The sequence below is a fragment of the Hylobates moloch genome, unplaced genomic scaffold (assembly GCF_009828535.3).
Source record: "Hylobates moloch isolate HMO894 unplaced genomic scaffold, HMol_V3 SCAFFOLD_5, whole genome shotgun sequence".
Lineage (NCBI taxonomy): Eukaryota > Metazoa > Chordata > Mammalia > Primates > Hylobatidae > Hylobates > Hylobates moloch.
This window is the reverse complement of record NW_026652280.1, coordinates 140552718-140570524: the sequence shown is the minus strand read 5'-3', so window position 1 is coordinate 140570524 and position 17807 is coordinate 140552718. Positions and strand designations below refer to the sequence as shown.

Below are 17807 nucleotides of genomic sequence, written 5' to 3'. Positions count from 1 at the left end.
AGGATAAGCTATAACTGAATAATCAACCTCTTAATAATGAGATGACAGGATTTGCTAAATGTAGGTCTGGACAAAGAAGGTAGGTCTCTTTCTTGAAAATACTGTGAAGAAAAAAATGTATCTTCTTAGAAAAGTTTCTTTCGTGTGACTGGACTATGAGAACACACAGCCCAGATGGGTGGCAGGGTGGCTGGATTTCCCAATAGAAGCTTCGATGGTGGTCCTACTACAAAGGTGCTGATGAAGTGTGTTTTTCTTCCTTATACTGGACTCAATCCACAATGGAAAATTCAGGATTTTCAATGTTCCTTTAAGACAAGAAACTCATTTTAGACAACACTTATGCTTGTGTTCACCTGGCAAACTGCAAAGTCAAGATTGAAAGGCCTTGATTTGTCCTTAGTCGAGTCGTTAGTTTTATTTCTTTCCCTTTTTTCCAATGACCAGTTTTATTAGTTACAGCAATAAAAAAATAAAAAGACTGGTAAGCATTCCTTTTGGTGATAAATGGATTTATGATCTTTGCAAGGAAAAGTTGTTTTGCTTTTTCCTAAATGATTGAGGTACTATGCTTGTACAGAAGTCCAACTTGATGAAAACAGCATGGTAGACTCATTTACTACAGATGTGCTAAGTTGACTGGCCTCAAAACACTCATCTGTACAGAAGGAAATTCACACAGGCAACAGTGAGCCTCCCCAATACTGTCCTTCAGTTACAGTCACACGATCTTGAAAAAACATTGAAACTGCAGAGTGAATATGCCAAGAATTCTTTAATTTGTTGGCCACATAAAAATAAAGAAAGAAAGAGAAAAAGAAAGAAAGAAAGAAAAGAAAGAACATTGTTTAGGAAAATCAGGCAGTTGCATAATGCTAAAAATCCCAGAATAAATATTTTTCTCAGTGGAAAAACCCAGCAGTCTTTAAAGGTAAGCCAAGGAACACCATGGTGCCATGATTAAAAAAAAAAAAAAAAATCAATGGAAAGATGTCCTTATCCTCAGTTGAAAATATTCCAAGGAACTTGCTAGTATTTAGAAATGGCCTTATTTCCTCTTAAGTAGTTTTTCTATTACCGCAGTAGGCTTGAGAAATACTTCTCTTAGAAATCACTTTCCCTAGTGCCCAGTTAGCCATTGCTACCTTATTTCACTGAACAGAATGATTCCTTATAAAGCACCATAATTCTAATTCCATATCAAATATTCCATAGAGAGCACAGACATTTATAGAAAAGATTTCCATGTACATAAATATCAACTGCATATGCAAACCTTAGGGTTATAAAGGGATCCTCAACAGAAAATTATTTTATTTTTATTTTGATGGATACAAAACATTTCAACACTTATGACATCCTAATATTCTAAGTATGCATGTAAAATTTCTCTAACTTATTCTGTGAAAATGCTAAAAAGTATCAGATGATGACTTATGATCTGGTAGTTAATTGCTTGCTAATGGCAACATTAGTTACCATTCAACTTCATGGCCCTAGGAAGTATATTGCAACAGTATTTAACATTACTGTAATCCATTTGTTTCTTTCAAAGTGCAATGAGCTTCCTGTACCAGTCGTACATAAAGGGACAGAATCTGTTCTATGGCTCAGAATCTGTCTTTTTAAAAAGTGGTTTCCAATTAGAGTAACTTAGGAAGAGGAGCTAGAATATGCAGGTTTTGTTGTCTAATTCATACTCAGATTTTCCCTTCCCTTGACTGTCTTCAACCTCTCCATATTTACTAGGTCCTTCTGATGAGCATTTAAATGTGGTCAGGATTCTCACACTTAAAAATAACTTTCTACTTTAAATTTATTCTCTGGTCATTGCCCTATTTTCTCCTTCAGAACCAAACTTCTCCATTGAGTGGTTTGAATATCCTGATTTTCTCACTGTCCACTCTCTGTCCTCAAGAATGTCAATCCTATTCCTGCCCCCAACCTGACAAGATTCTTTGCTAAAGTTACTGATGACCTCCACTTACTAAAATACATGATCATAATTTCATTTTATTAGATCTGTGTATTAGTCAGAGTCCTTACTTGCAAATACCAGAAACTAATACTGGATAATAAAGGCAGAACAGACACTGAAAACACATTTGGTAGCTCATATAATCACAGATAAACCTGGAGAATCAGGTTTGGAAAATGGGCAGAATTAAAGTGATGTCAGGAAGCCAGAATTTGAACACTACAGCATGTACTACATCTGCTGCTGCACATTGAACACTATTGCTGAAGCAACCGTCATCCCTGGAAACTGGGAGCTGTTGATGTTACTGCCACTGCTACCAGAACAGACTCTCCACTGTCCCCGCCTCTCTGTGTATCACTAACTCCCCATTTGAAGGTGAATATAACTAATTGATCAGGCCTAGGCGAGAGCATGCATCCTTGTTTCAAGTGACAAGGAAGTAAGAGTTTGGAACTTCTGGCTACTGTAGTAAAAGGTGGCCTTTCACCAAAACTCAAAAAGAGGGGTTTTTAAATTAAAAAAATGGGATAAAGATGCTGAGTAGCAAAACAAACACAAAATGCATCTACAACATCAACAAAAAAACCCCACAAAAAACAAAATTAATAAAACAAGTGTCCAACACAGTTTCTTGAGATTATTAGATGTGCTGATGACGTTCTCCTTTTTGAAATATTCTTTCTTAAGTCTCCATGACACCACATTCATTTTTTTCTTACCTATTATAATCACTCCTTTCAGTCTTTTTCCTCCTTTATCTGACTTTTAAATGTTAGAGTTCCTCACAGCTTGGTTCTGGACCTCCTTCCTACTGTCCAACAAAATTTGTGTTTGTTTTCTTTCGTTTGCTCCCCAGATCCATTTACCACCCCTTCTCTATCTTGCAACTTGTCCTGGGAATCTGACTTTCAATGCACTGCATTGCTGGGGTTCTCTTGACCTCTGGCTTCCAGTTGGGGTTGGCCAATGTGATGCACCACGAGGATATTGAAAAGTGAGAGGAGAGAAAGGTAATATATTTATTTCTCCCATTTCCTTCCGTCTTTGGCATTCTGTAAGTGGTTGGGTTATTCTCAACTATAGCTCCTGTCAGATGCCTCTTTCCAGCAGTTCCTGATCTCATTTTGATTCTAGTAACATCATTTCTTCCCTTTACCATTTCAGATCTAAGGACAGTAATGGCTTCCTACTGTTGACAATCTCTGGTTTTCAAAGTCAGCACTCTTTGTTGACTTTTTTAACCCTTTCTACATTTCTGTAGGTAGCTTCCTCAAAATTCCAATTGAGCATTCCATCTGCTTCCTAACAGGACTCTGACTAAAACGTGTATATGCTGATGACTCTGAAATTCATATTTGACCTCCTCTCTCAACTCCAGCTGAGGATATTTAATTGCTAACTTAATATCTCCACTTGAATGTCATAATCTTGCCCATAAAATTTAGGCCTCCTATGGTATTTGCTTTTTCAGTGACGGGCAAACATCACCAGGTATTAAGTTGAAAACTTGTGCAAGTTAGAAATTTGGAAGTTACCCTTGCTATCTCTCTCTCTCCCTCATGTCTCCCAATCAAATATCAAGTCCTACTAAAGCCACCTCCTAAATAGTACCTAAATCCATCCACTTCTTTCCATTTACACTTCACCAGTCTAGCTCAAACCATGAACACCTGTAGCCTGGAGTACTGCAAAAGTAGTCTTATTAGTCTTCTGCGTCTTGTCTTGTACCCTTCCAATCCATTTACTATACTGAAGCCAGAGGGAATCCATTAAAAATGTAAATTTGGATAATGTCTCTCCTGAGCTTAAACCTCAACGAGGTCTACTCTCTTTAGATAATGCTCAATTACCTTAATATATCCTTCAATAGCCTCCATGATGTGGTCATCGTATACCTCAACAGCATCAAACCATATCACTCTACACTTTGCTCACCAAACTTTAGCTATACTGCTCTTTTTTTGATTCTTTAAGCACATTCTGTTCTTCCTAACATTGTATATGCTGTTGTCTCTGCCTAGAATGTTTCTTCCCTGCTTTCTCCACCTACAATTATTATTATTCCCAATTTACGAACTCCAGTTATCTTTTGGTGTCATCTCTCTCCTCCTCCCCATTCATATAACATATGAATTTATATATGTAGATAAGATATTTATCTCTATATATCTATTTCACTGAGTATAATTGACATGAAGTAAATTTCAAAGTATATAATTTGATAAACTGGTATAATAAATACACCTATTAAACCATCACCACTATCAAGATAACAGATCCACTACCCCTAGAAGTTTTTCCTATTCCTTTGTAAACCCTCCTTTCCACACCTCCCCACATGCACTCCTATCTCCTGAAAACCCCTGATTAGCTTTTTATCCTTACAGATTATTTTGAAATCTCTACAATTTTATACAAGTGGAACCAAACAGCATGTATCCTTTTTTGTCTGTTTTTTCCCCACTTTGAGATACTTTGAGATTCATTCATGTTGAAGCATGTATATAATTCTTTTTTACTGAGACTAATATTTCATTGTACACATGTACTAGAATTTATTTAGCCATTCACTTTTTGATGGACATTCGGTTCATTCCTAGTTTTGGGCTATTACAAAGAAAGCTGCTATGGCCATTCATGTGCAAGTTTTTGTGTGGATATATGCTTTCATTTCTCTTGGCTAGGAATAGAATGGCTGGGTTATATGTTAGAAATATGTTTAACATTTTTAGATACTACCAATATATAAGATAATTGACATCTTAACAATATAGAGGCCGGGTGCAGTGGCTCATGCCTGTAATCCCAGCACTTTGGGAGGCTGAGGTGGATGGATCACGTTGTCAGGAGTTTGACACCAGCCTGGCCAACATTGTGAAACCCCGTCTCTACTAAAAATTTTAGCCAGACACGGTGGCACACACCTGTAATTCCAGCTACTCAGTAGGCTGAGGCAGGAGACTCGCTTGAACTTGGGAGGTGGAGGTTGCAGTGAGCTGAGATCACAACACTGCACTCTAGCCTAGGTGACAGAGCAAGACTCCATCTCAAAAAAAAAAAAAAAAAAAAACACAAACAAACAAAACAAAACAAAACAAAAACAAAAACAATATAGAGTCTTATGATCCAGAGACATACTATATACACCATTTATTTAGGACTTCTGTAATTTCCCTCAGCAACGTTTTATAGTTTTCAGTATATAGGTTTGCACTTTTTTTTTGGTGGGAATTATCCCTAATATTTCACATTCTGATACTACTGTAAATAACACTGTTTTAAAATTTTCCATTTCTGATTGTTAACTGCTAGTACATAGAAATACAATTAATTTTGTATATTAATCTTATATCTTGCAACTTTGCTAAACTCAGTTTTCTGTTGATTTTGGATATTCTCCTAGACAATCGTGATTTCTGCAAATAAAGATAGTTTTACTTCTTCTATTCCAATCTAGACATCTTTTATTTCTTGTTATTACACTGGCTAGAACCTCATTGAATTGGCTATAACCTCATTGAATTGACTAGAATTTCCAGTGCAATATTGAATATGTCATATAAATATGAGGGGGTAATACAGATATCTGTGGGCATATAAGACATTAGAAAGTTTGCTTCACAAAGACCTACATTAAAAATAATTTTGGAGAAAGCATTGAAATAATAATAGAAACAAATTCAGGAGATTCTGCAAAGAATATTGAAAGTAATGGTTATCAAATAGCTTAATTAAGTTTACTATTTAAAAAGGAGTCTAGAAATAACAGAAATAAAAGGAGAAAGTAAATGAATAAAGACTAAAAGTAAAAAATTGAGGCAAAATACAAAAATGTTGAAGGAGAGGAGTGGTCTATAAAAACAAAGGGATATGAGAATATGTGAAAGTGTTTTATTAGAGAGAAGATACAGGTAATGATATGTTAAACAAATCAATAGATTTAAATAAATACACACTTGGTTATTACGTTCAGCATGACTGCACAAGAGGAACAACAAAAGAAGTAATTTTTAAGCCAGTAGAAGAAACTTTAGTCATCCAATGGAAATTAGGAAAGAAGAAGAAATAAACCCCAAAAGGATAACACAGGTGCATTAGTCCGTTTTCACGCTGCTGATAAAGACACACCCGAGACTGGGCAACTTACAAAAGAAGGAGGTTTATTACAGTTCCACATGGCTGGGGAGGCCTCACAATCACGGTGGAAGGCAAGGAGGAGCAAATCACATCTTGCATGGATGGCAGTAGGCAAAAAGAGAGCTTGTGCAGGGCAGCTCCCATTTTTAAAGCCATCAGATCTCATGAGACCCATTCACTATCATGAGAACAGCATGGGAAAGACCCACTCCCATAATTCAGTTATCTCCCACCAGGTCCCTCCCACAACATGTGAGAATTACGGAAGCTACAAGATGAGATTTGGGTGGGAACACAGAGCCAAACCATATCAACAGGACAAAGGAAATACAGATTTCAGATGGCAAATACTCTTTTTTTTTTTTTAGGATCTTGTTTTCTTACCTAGTCTATACCTCACTGTAGCCTCTAACTCCTCGGCTCAAGCAATCCTACTTCTTCAGTCTTTTAAGTAGCTATAGGCACATGCTGCAACACCCAGATAATTTTTAAATTTTTTGTAGAGACAGGGTCTTGCTATATTGCCCAGGTTGGTGTTGAACTCCTGGCCTCAAGAGGTCCTCCTGCCTTGGTCTCCCAGAGAGCTGGGGATTACATGCATGAGCCACTGCACCCGGGTGGCAAATATTCTTAATGAAGAAATTTTAGATGTATTCCCTGTAACATCTGGAGCAGTAAAAGAATTTCCATGATTTCTGCTATTGTTTAAAATAATATTCAAGGTCACTTGCATGGAAAGTGAAATGGAAAGAAAGAAATACATGGAAAGAAAAATAAATGAATCTGGCCGGGCGCGGTGGCTCACGCTTGTAATCCCAGCACTTTGGGAGGCCGAGGCGGGCGGATCACGAGGTCAGGAGATCGAGACCACAGTGAAACCCCGTCTCTACTAAAAATACAAAAAAATTAGCCGGGCGTGGTGGCGGGCGCCTGTAGTCCCAGCTACTCGGAGAGGCTGAGGCAGGAGAATGGCGTGAACCCGGGAGGTGGAGCTTGCAGTGAGCCGAGGTTGCGCCACTGCACTCCAGCCTGGGTGACAGAGCGAGACTCCGTCTCAAAAAAAAAAATAAATAAATAAATAAATGAATCTAAGGAAGGAGATAATGTAAGGAAGGAAATAAATCTGCCATTATTTGAAGATGATATTATCTACCTAAAAGCCCAATAGAATCACAACAGCAAATTATTCAAAATAAAAAATTCAGCCATATTAGACTATAACTGATACAAATCAGTAGTGCTTATTTAAATCAGTAATAACTACCTAGAAAATAGAATAAAAATAAGAATATACAAAGGCTTTACTGAGTGGCAACATTGCAGATTTATAAAGACAAAAAATATGGAGTTTTAGACTGCCTTTGTAGTTATGTGACTGTAGAAATTACTTAATTTCTCAGTGCCTCAATTTCTGCATCTACAAAATAAGAAATATAATTATGCCTACCTCATGGGGTTGTAAGGATTAAATTTGTTAATACATTAAAACACATATGGTACCTGGACACATTCTAATCATTGTATGAATTTTGCCATGACTATTATGAAGAAATTCTATTAGAAAATGATAGAAATATGTATTTCCTGCTTTTATATTAGATAACTAAAATGATAAGATACAAATTTTCTCCAAATAGATCTATAAATTCAAGACAAATCTAATAACAATTCAAGCTTTTGTTTTATTTTAGAGAAACTCAACAAACTGAATCTCAAATTATGTGGAGGAATAAAAATCTGTAACTAGCTAATCAACCTTAAGAAAAGAATTTAAATAAGGGGGACTTGCTCACTACATATAAGAACATACTACAGAGCCATAGTAATAATAATATGATGATGATACAAATAGACCAGAGGTCAGCCAATGTTTTCTGTAAAAGGGCCAGACAGTAACTCTGTTAGACTTTGCAGGCCATATGGTCTCTGTGAACTATTCAGTTCTGCTGTTGTAGTGCAAAAGCAGCCATATGTAAATAAATTACTGTGGCTGTGTTCCAATAAATTAATTTATGAATACCAAAATTCAAATTTCATATGTTTTTCACAAAACATTCTTCTTATTTCTATTTTCTACCACTAAAAAAATGTAAAAACCATTTTTAGCTCATGGGCCATACAAAAACAGGCTGATTTGTTCACCATATGTGGTTTGCTAATACTGGAATGGACTGCTGATATTGACTCATGCATAAATGAGAACTTTTAAACAAGTTGGCTGGATTTTATCTGTTTGCCTTTTGAGATCCAATCTCCACCCTGCTCTACGACCCAGCAGGCTCCTTTACTCTAGCTGTTGGCCAGTGCCTTACCAAAGGGGTATGAACGGGAATGAAGTCCCCTGTAGTCACAAGGCAGATATGACTGAGAACCCAACCCACTGTAAGGCTTGCAGAACTTGCATATTAATACATCTTCATCTTCAACTAGCCAGATTCTATGCTAAGATAAAAGCACTGGTGGAGAAAGAGAACAACCCCAAGACAAGAAATGGGGACATTTGAACAGACATGGGCAAGACTAAGAACTCTGAACCTCTAATCCTGCTCAACCTTCCTGGCTTGTGGAGGTAGCCCCTACTCAAGGGCCTGGGAACACCATTAACAGTCCAGTAGATTGGCAATTTGAAACCTGGACTCAATTGTGGCCTATAGTCAATGAGGTTGAAATGCTACAACTTCCCTCACAATAGAAAGGGGTTCAAAGGCCCAGGAAGATGAAAATGTCGAGATGACTCTATTATTGCAATCGAATCAGCTACCCTCTAACCACAGCCCCCGGAAGGGCTCAAAGAACATTCTTTACTACAGAGTTAAGAAACATCATTGGAATTAGGTTCTCTGATATAAATGGGAACACTGGAATCCCTGAGTGACAGAATCCAGGTCATAGTGCTTTGCTATCAGAGAAAAGGTAGGAGCAATTATCACAATAAGCTACAATGATGGAGTGGAATCAGACTGTTTTGCACAGATCTGTGGTGATGGTTAATTGAACACAGGAGCCATAGGAATTGAATATATCATAGTGTACTAGAATATATTAATATACAGGTGGAAAAACTGTAGGTCTTATAGATATAAATCTTACTTAAGTCACTGTGCTTGGGATTCATGTAGTCTCACTCAGTTCTCAGACTCAAGCCAGTTCCTAGATCAGAATCCCTTGATTGAGAAGGAGGTAGGTTCTCTTTGAGAAAAAACACTGCAATGTGGTCAGAGGTGTATACTACGACTACTCCTCTGAGTATTCTTGAGAGAGACTTATGGTCATTTACTAGGTGACTGAACACTGGGAAAAGACAAATTCCAAGTCTTCCTAGAGCTGTTAAGGTACTAGCTATAACCTGATGATAATCCCTGGAAATAAACACTGTGGTCAGAGTGGAAGCTTATGAGGGCCAAGTGATAAATGGAGTTTTGATCCAATTCTTTTCCAAGTGGGCCCAGTAAAGACTGTGAGCTCAGTTTTTATTTTCTCCCCTCCAATCTCAGAGCATAGTGAGACTTCCTAACCATAAAGGTTACTACTATGGCAAGATGGGAAGACACAAATGAATGTTCCTACAACTATCCCTTCCTGTCCCCTCCTCACCAATATAAATCTAATGTAATAACACATCCTTGTGAAAAACTGTACATATTACTTCCAGCCCTGTGGAAAATTGTACATATTATTGCCATAAAGGCCTGAAAGATACAGGGGTAGTGATTCCTACTACATTCCATATCCGTTTTACTCACGTGTTTGGCTAGAGCAAACAACAAATAAACCTGAAGAAACTGGCAGTGTATTACAAACTTAAGGGGTTGGGGGATGATGCCAATTACAGCTGCAGGTTCTGATATGGTATCTTTACTAAACAATATAGCCACTGGCAACAGCAGCTACTGACCTAGCAAAAATATTTCCTATCCACATTCTTATCAGTAAAGACAATTGGATGCAGTTTTCTTGCCTTCATGTGGCAGGAAAAGCAGTATCCCTTCCCTGTCTTACCTCAATGCTACGTCAACTCAATTTGCTTCTCTGTCATAAAACAGACTAGACTGAGCAGATATCTTTATATTCTGGATATCTCACAAAATATCATTCAAGTCCATTAAATTGGACTTGGAGAGTAGAAAAGAACAAGCACCCTAAAGGTGTACCAGAGGATAGAATTTAAAATTTCAGGGGCTTGATAAATGGGTGTAATCACCAGATGGATTCTCCCTGCCTGTTGCACAGACAAAAATAAATTCACTAAGACTGCAGCATTGCAGTAGAGTTTAATTGACGCAAGGCTGGCCCACATGGGAGAACTGGAGTTATCATTCAAATCAGTCTCCCTGAAGGCTTAAAGGCTAGGGTTTTTATGGACAATTTGGTGAGCAGGCAGCTAGGGAATGAGCGCTGCTGATTGGTTGGGGACGAAATCATAGGGGTGTGGAAAACTGTCCTTGTGTGCTGAGTCTCCCTCTGGATGGGGTCACAGGATAAGTTGAGTCATGATTCATGAGTCTGGTGGAGTCAGTCAGAAAGATATCTCAAAAAACCCAATCTTACTTTCTACAACAGTGATGTTATCTATAGAAGCAACTGGGCAAGTTGCAAATCTTGTGACCTCTGGCCATATAACTCCTGAGCAGTAGGGCTTATAGAAACTATACCTATCTTGTAGTCTCTGGCCACATGACTCCTGAGCAGCAAGGAATTAGAGAAACTAAACCTACATGTTAGTAGAGTTCAGGTCTCTCCCATAATCCTATTCTTGTGGGCTTTAATTAGTCTTACAAGGCAGTTTTCATTCCCTGAGCAAGGAAGGGGTTAATTTTAAGGTGGGACTATTGTCATTCTTGCTTTCAAGTTAAACTATAAACTAAATTCTTCCCAAAGTTAGCTTGGCCTTTGCCCAGGAATGATCAAGGACAACTTGGAGGTCAGAAGCAAGATGGAGTCAATTATGTCAGATTTCTCTGACTGTCATAATTTTGAAAAGGCAGTTTCATGGGTGAAGTTCCAGGAATGATAGTTTGGGGGCACATCAGGATACCTCCTCCGAAGTAGAGATAAATTGTTGTACTTTGCACTGACTGACCATCACAATAAAAGGGGCACAGTTCTGGTGAGCCTCTGTGGACTTTGGAGTCAACTTATATCAGATCTGGGTGTTCTGCTCCAATCCATTTTCTTAGTAACCTGTAAGGTTGCTGTTCATATATATAACATATATATAAAATATATAAATATATTATATATATTATATATAAAATATATATTATTATTTATATATTATATATATAATATATATTATATATAATATATAAAAATATATTATATATAAATATTATATATATTATATATAAAAATATATTATATATATAAAATATATATAATATTTTAACCTTTTTAAGTTACATTTACATTATTGTACAGCTGTCACTACCATTTATCTACAGAATTTGTATCTTCTTTAACTGAAACTCTATACCCATTAAACAATAACTCTCCATTATCCCCTTCCACCAAACCCTGGCAGCCCCATTCTACTTTCTGTCTCTCTGAATTTGATTATTCTAGGTGAGGTAGGAGGTCAGCAGCACTTGTTTTCCAAGCACTGGCTATGACCCTGCTGATCAAAACAGGATCTGGTTAAAATAGGGTGCAGTAAAGAAACTGACCAAATACAGCTAAAACCAAAATAGTGAAAAAAGTGACCTCTAGTTGCCCTCATTGCTCATTATACACTAAGTATAATATATTAGCATGCTAAAAGACACTCCCACCAGCACCACGACATTTTAAAAATGTCATGGCAATGGTTGGAAGTTACCCTATATGGTTTAAGAGGGGAGGGGAACCCTTCCTTGGTTCCTGGAATGCCCCATCCCTTTTCTAGAAAATTCACAAATAACCTGCCCCTTATTTAGCATAAAATTAAGTAGTAGCTATAAATATAGCTAGCCAGCAATCTATGAGGGCTACTCTGCCTGTGGGGTAGCTCTGCTCTATCTATGGAGCAGCCATTTTCCTATACTCTGTTGCTCTGATAAACTTGCTTTGTGACATAGTTTGGATATTTGTCCCTGCCCAAATCTCATGTTGAATTGTAATCCCCAATGCAGGAGGTGGGGGCTGGGGGAGTTGTTTGGATCATGGGGGTGAATCCCTCATGGCTTGGTGCTGTCTTTATGATAGTGAGTTCTTACAAGATGTGGTTATTTAAATGTACATGGCAACACCCCCTCCACTCTCACTCTTTCTCTCTCTTGCTTGTTACTGCTTTCACCGTGTGATGTGTCTGTCCCCGCTTCACCTTCTAGCCTCCTTAAAAGCTGAATAGATTCCAGCACCATGCTTCCTGTAAAGCTTGAAGAACTGTAAGCCAATTAAACCTCTGTTCTTTATAAATCACTCAGTCTCAGGTATTTCTTTATAGCAGTGCAAGAACACCCTAATACTCTTTGCCTTCACTTTACTGTGTCAGCTCCCTCCTGAATTATTTCCTGTCTTCCTGGAAGACAAGAACCCTCCCTGGCTGAGCCACAGTTTTGGGGTTTGCCAGAATCATAGGTCTTTCATATAAGTGAGATCACAATATTCATCCTTTTGTGTCTGGTTTGTTACATTTAACGTAATGTCCTTCAAGTCTCATCCAGGTTATAGTGTGTCAGACTTTCATTCCTTTTTAAGGCTGAAAAATATTCCATTGTCAATTATTCCAATATATTCAAAAAATATTCCAATGTCACATTTTGTTTATTCATTCAATCACTGATAGACATTTGGGTTGTTTCTACTAACTATTATGCATAATGTTGCTATGAACATTGGTGTAAAAATACCTTTAATGATGAATGCATTAATTTGCTTCACTCTAGTAATCTTTTTACTATCTATATGTATCCCATAACTTCTTATTGTAGATCTTAAATTTATACAATAAAATTTATTTAAAAAAATCTTTTACATTCCTGCTATCAGTTCTTTTGCATATATACCCAGAAGTGGACTTGCTGGATTATATGGCAATTCAATGTTTAATTTTCTGAGGAACTACCATACTGGTTTTTACAGTATTGTGTCATTTACCTTCCCAACAGCAATGTGCTCGTGTTCTAAATTCTCCACCATCTTGCTAACACTTGTTATTTTCTGTTTTTGTTTGTTTGTTTATGTTTGTTTTATAATAGCATCCTAACATGTGTGACGTGATATCTCATTTTGTTTTTGATTTGCATTTCCCTAACGGTAGTGATGTTATACATCCTTCCATGGGATTACTGGTCATTTGTAAATCTTCTTTGGAGAAATGTCTGTTCAAGTATTTTGCCAGGTTGCCAGTTTTGAGTGGACCCTGAAGTAAGAAAAGGCTCTGCAGCAGATTCAGGATGTAAGTTACAATGTTATTAATAATTGGACCTCATGACTGAGAAACTCTAATTATATCAGAAGGCTCTGTAGCTGGTAGAGATGCCACATGAACCCTTTGGTAATCTCCCATAAGAGAAACCCTGCTTATATCTGTAAGATTTTGGAGACAGGCCATGCCCTCTCTGTCAAATGCAATTTACCATTTGGAATACAGCTATGAGCTTGCTCTGATTGAAACTGAATGACTGAACCTGAAATGTCAAATGGCTATGCTTTCTGTTCTCTGTTTTGCCCATTATGAACTGGGTAATAATCGAATTCACTGAACCGTAAAATTGAATGTATACTGCAGCACTCTATTCTTGAATCAAAATGGCATGTATTGAAACTGGGTCTCAGCAGGTCTAGAAAGCACAGACAAAACGTGTAAGCAAGCAATTCAGATTTCCATGACACCTGTTCCCATTGATTTGACATTGTTCCTTCAGCTTTCCTCGAGAATTCCCTTTACCAGTTAATGGAGGAGGAAAAACCTCAGGCCTGATTTTTGGATAGATCTGCATTGATTGTCAACATTAGCCAGAAGTGTACAGCTTCAGGCTGCATTAGAGCTTGAAAGATGTTAGTAAAGCGAACTCTTTCCAGTAGGTAGAACTTGAGGCAATACATACAGTTAGAAGGAGAGATGGCTTGAGATACGGATCTACAGTAATTCAGAGAGCACTGGCTAAGAGTTTGGCCAGCTGGTCAGGCACTCGGAAATTACAGGTTTGAAAGGCTAATGATGAGAAGGTCCGAGGAAGATAAACTTAGATGAACTTCTCAAAATGGAATCAATATAGAGTTAATTATATTCCATGTAGATACTTAACAGACAGCATCCTCTATAGAGTAGGCTCTCAATAATCATGTAAACAAGATGGACCTTTAGTGGATATCAGTCAACATTTTTCCATACTAATCATAGGGGTTGCTCAATGGGCCCACTAACACAAATCCAACAATATGGACTTCTCTTCACCAAGGTTGATCTGGCTACCACCCCTGGTCACTGCCAAACCTGCCAAAAGTAGAGGCCAACACTGAGCTCCCAACAAGGCAATGCTCCCTGGGAGATGAGTTGGAGCTATAATAGCTGCAATTGTTCTCAAAGGGGTAGATACCTATTCTAGACATAGATCTGCTATTCTACCAAAAGTTCTTCTTGTAGTTAAAAATGTAGTTGATACACAGCACGAATTATATATCAGAAGAGAGAGAGCTGATATACCTACAGCAATATGAATGTATCTTTAAATCCCAGTGCTAAGTGAAAAAAAAAGATGCATGGTCTAATATCATTTCCATAATTAAAGATATGCATAAAAACCTGTAGTATATTTTTGGAAGAGCATACAGATAAGAATACACATTAAAACATATAAAATAGTGGCTACTTTAGGGGGAGGGGAATGAGAGTGGGGATAAAAATAAGTCAGCCTAAGAGAAGGTCTATGGAAAAACTGAAGGATGATAATATGCCATAAATTCATTAATATGATTATCCCAACAACTGTGTACCTAAGGTAAAAGACAGAGGGAGTGGAAAACCTTAAAGAAAAAAAAAAAAAAGAAGCCAAGGCTGAAAGATGTTTTTTTTGCCTCCTTTGGCATCCAGGACTCTGGCAGGTGACTTAGGTCAAATTACTAGACAATCTCATTCAGGTCTTTGAATCTTGAAAAAGTGGCATGAAGATGCATGACAGTTTAGAAATTATTCATAGTGCAGTAGCATTGGCACTGAGAGTCCAACGGTGGCCATGTTGACTGGTGCCAATGTCATTGGTGGCATCCTAACTAGACTACTCTTCGCTTGGGGTGTTCTGTTGCAAGAAATCCTTAATTTCAGACTGTTTTCTGACCCTGGATTTCGAGCTTTTTAGCTGATTCTGTAAGCAACCCAGTCTCTATCTTATAATTTGTTTTCTGCTTAGGTTAGCCAGAAAAGATTTTTGTTTAAAACCAGTCAGACTTGGCTGATATCCCAAAGTCCTAATTGGGTTACAGAATGCAAATGGCCTCATCATCTGGCCTTAAGACCCCTTCATTCTTGTGTATTCTAGATAGAGCCAGTGTTTCGATTTCAGGCATGAGCCTTTGCCCACACAGCAAATAAAACTAGCATGACAGATTCTAGGAATAAGGTTTAGAGTGGTGTTGAATGGAATCGACATTTTATTTGTGTTAACTCAGTATTTTTTGTATTGGCTTTCTCTTAGCCATTAAATTACTATCCTTTAAATATTACCTCGATATTGAAGAAAAATGTAGAGTTGTTAGAAAATGTCTATTTTCTTGCTAGAAACAAGCAACAGATAATCAGTGCCACATTGCAATTTTCCTAAATAAAAATGGCATATATTGAAACTGGGCCCTAGCAGGTCCAGAAAGCACAGGCAAAATGTGTAAGCAGGCAATTCAGATTTCCATAATATCTGATCTCAAGAGAAAATGGTCCATAATTTTATAATCCATATCAATGTTTTCACTCCTTGAAATTTTCTGTGCTTCCTGAGGGATCGCTAGGTATTACATATTGCTAGAAAGAAGTTGTTTGTCATAATGAACCAGTAAATGACCTGAGTAAAAAGTAATTAATGACTTTGATATGTCACTAATGTCCTGATGAGTATCTCATAAGCTGAACATCTGAAATTTTTCTTAAACTCATATATAGGATGCTGGTTTCTATTATCCACATAGGGAACTAATATCTAGATTCGTAGTATTTTAGCCTGAGAACAAATGACTTCCTGGTCTTATTAATAAGTTAATTACTACTAATATATTATTAAATAAATTCATTTGCTACTACTAGTACTTTTACAATTCATTATTTAGCCTTATAAACTATTGGGCCCATCCACCCCACCTCCATGATTATACTTGTGTATAGCAGCAACAAATATGACTTATTTTCACATGTGGTTTTCCTTGTTTGAATTCTCAAAAATCTTATTCAAAGCAACAGGAAAAGATTCACCACAATATTTCCCAGTAAAACTTAATCCACAAAAATACAGACTCTCAAACCAATTCAAAGGGTTTTACTGTTGTATTTTTAAAATTTCACAATCTCATTATAAGACTATCACATGGTGAGTCCGGAGATTAGCATGAAGATGGAGGCCCAGTGCATGAGCTCCCTTTAAGACTGGGATCTCAAATGAGTCTCTTTTAACCAGATTGATACTACCAGCAAAAGTCTATACAATATTTATTTTAATTAAAAACTTCAGCCTCGCTGTTAAAGTTTTGTAGGCTGTAACCTGATGCCGTGAGGCTCTGATATGTTTCTTCCAAAACAAATAGAAACCATGTTAAGACTTCTTAACAGTCTTCATATTTTCAGAGAATCTGACTAGATATTTATTAGTGACATAATTATATTGGTTAAGTTATCAATTCATTTTTTTAAACAAATGAGATAACTCATTGTAGTGAAAAAGAATATTAATTTGTATTTAAGTTTAGGTATAGCACCATACTAAATTTGAATAAACATTAGAATTGACTTATTACCTAAGAAAAGAACAACAAATCAATAGATAACCATATCCAAATAGCAGAAATTTAAAAAGGTAAGTTTTACTGTATTCTTAAAAGTGTGTGGTTAATTCTTCTAATGTTTAAAGTAAAAACAACCTGAGGTAAAAATGTCTCAATTAAGATGACATTAGGGAAGGAAAGCAGGAAAATGGTTAAGCAAAGACAAAAACGTGATTTTTAAATTTCTAATCAAATAAGTAAGATAGAAATCTGCATAAAAATAAGAGGATATCTACACTATTGCATTACTTTTTTCCCATAATAATAATGGTGGTTGCTCAACGGGCGCACTGGCACAAATCCAACAACGTGGACTTTTCTTCACCAAGGCTGATTTGGCTACCACCCCCGGTGACTGCTAAACCTGCCAAAAGTAGAGGCCAACACTGAGCTACCAACACAGTAATACTCCTCAGGGGATCAGTTTGAGCTATCTGTGATTGTCCTCACAAGGGCAGACACATATTATAGACATGGATTTGCTATTCTACCAAAAGTTCTTCTGGTAATTAAAATGTAGTTAATATATAGCATGAAGAATTATACATCGGAAGAGAGACAGCTGATGGACCGATTGCAATGAATGAATTAGATGAATACAGAGAAAATATTCACACAATTCTTATAAAATACTGAGGCTATAAAAGTAAAGGGAAGATGATTTTTCACAGAACCTACCTCGAGTTACTGCCAAGACCTAAATGTTCCAAAGGTGGCTTAAAACATTTGATGAACTCAAAGTACA

The 17807-nt window shown here is 37.0% G+C and overlaps 1 protein-coding gene across 1 annotated transcript in view; it reads right to left on the bottom strand.

Annotated features, from left to right (window-relative positions):
• COL24A1 (collagen type XXIV alpha 1 chain) overlaps window positions 1–17807 on the bottom strand; it is a 404873-nt gene that overhangs the window by 65006 nt on the left and 322060 nt on the right. The window lies entirely within an intron of this gene.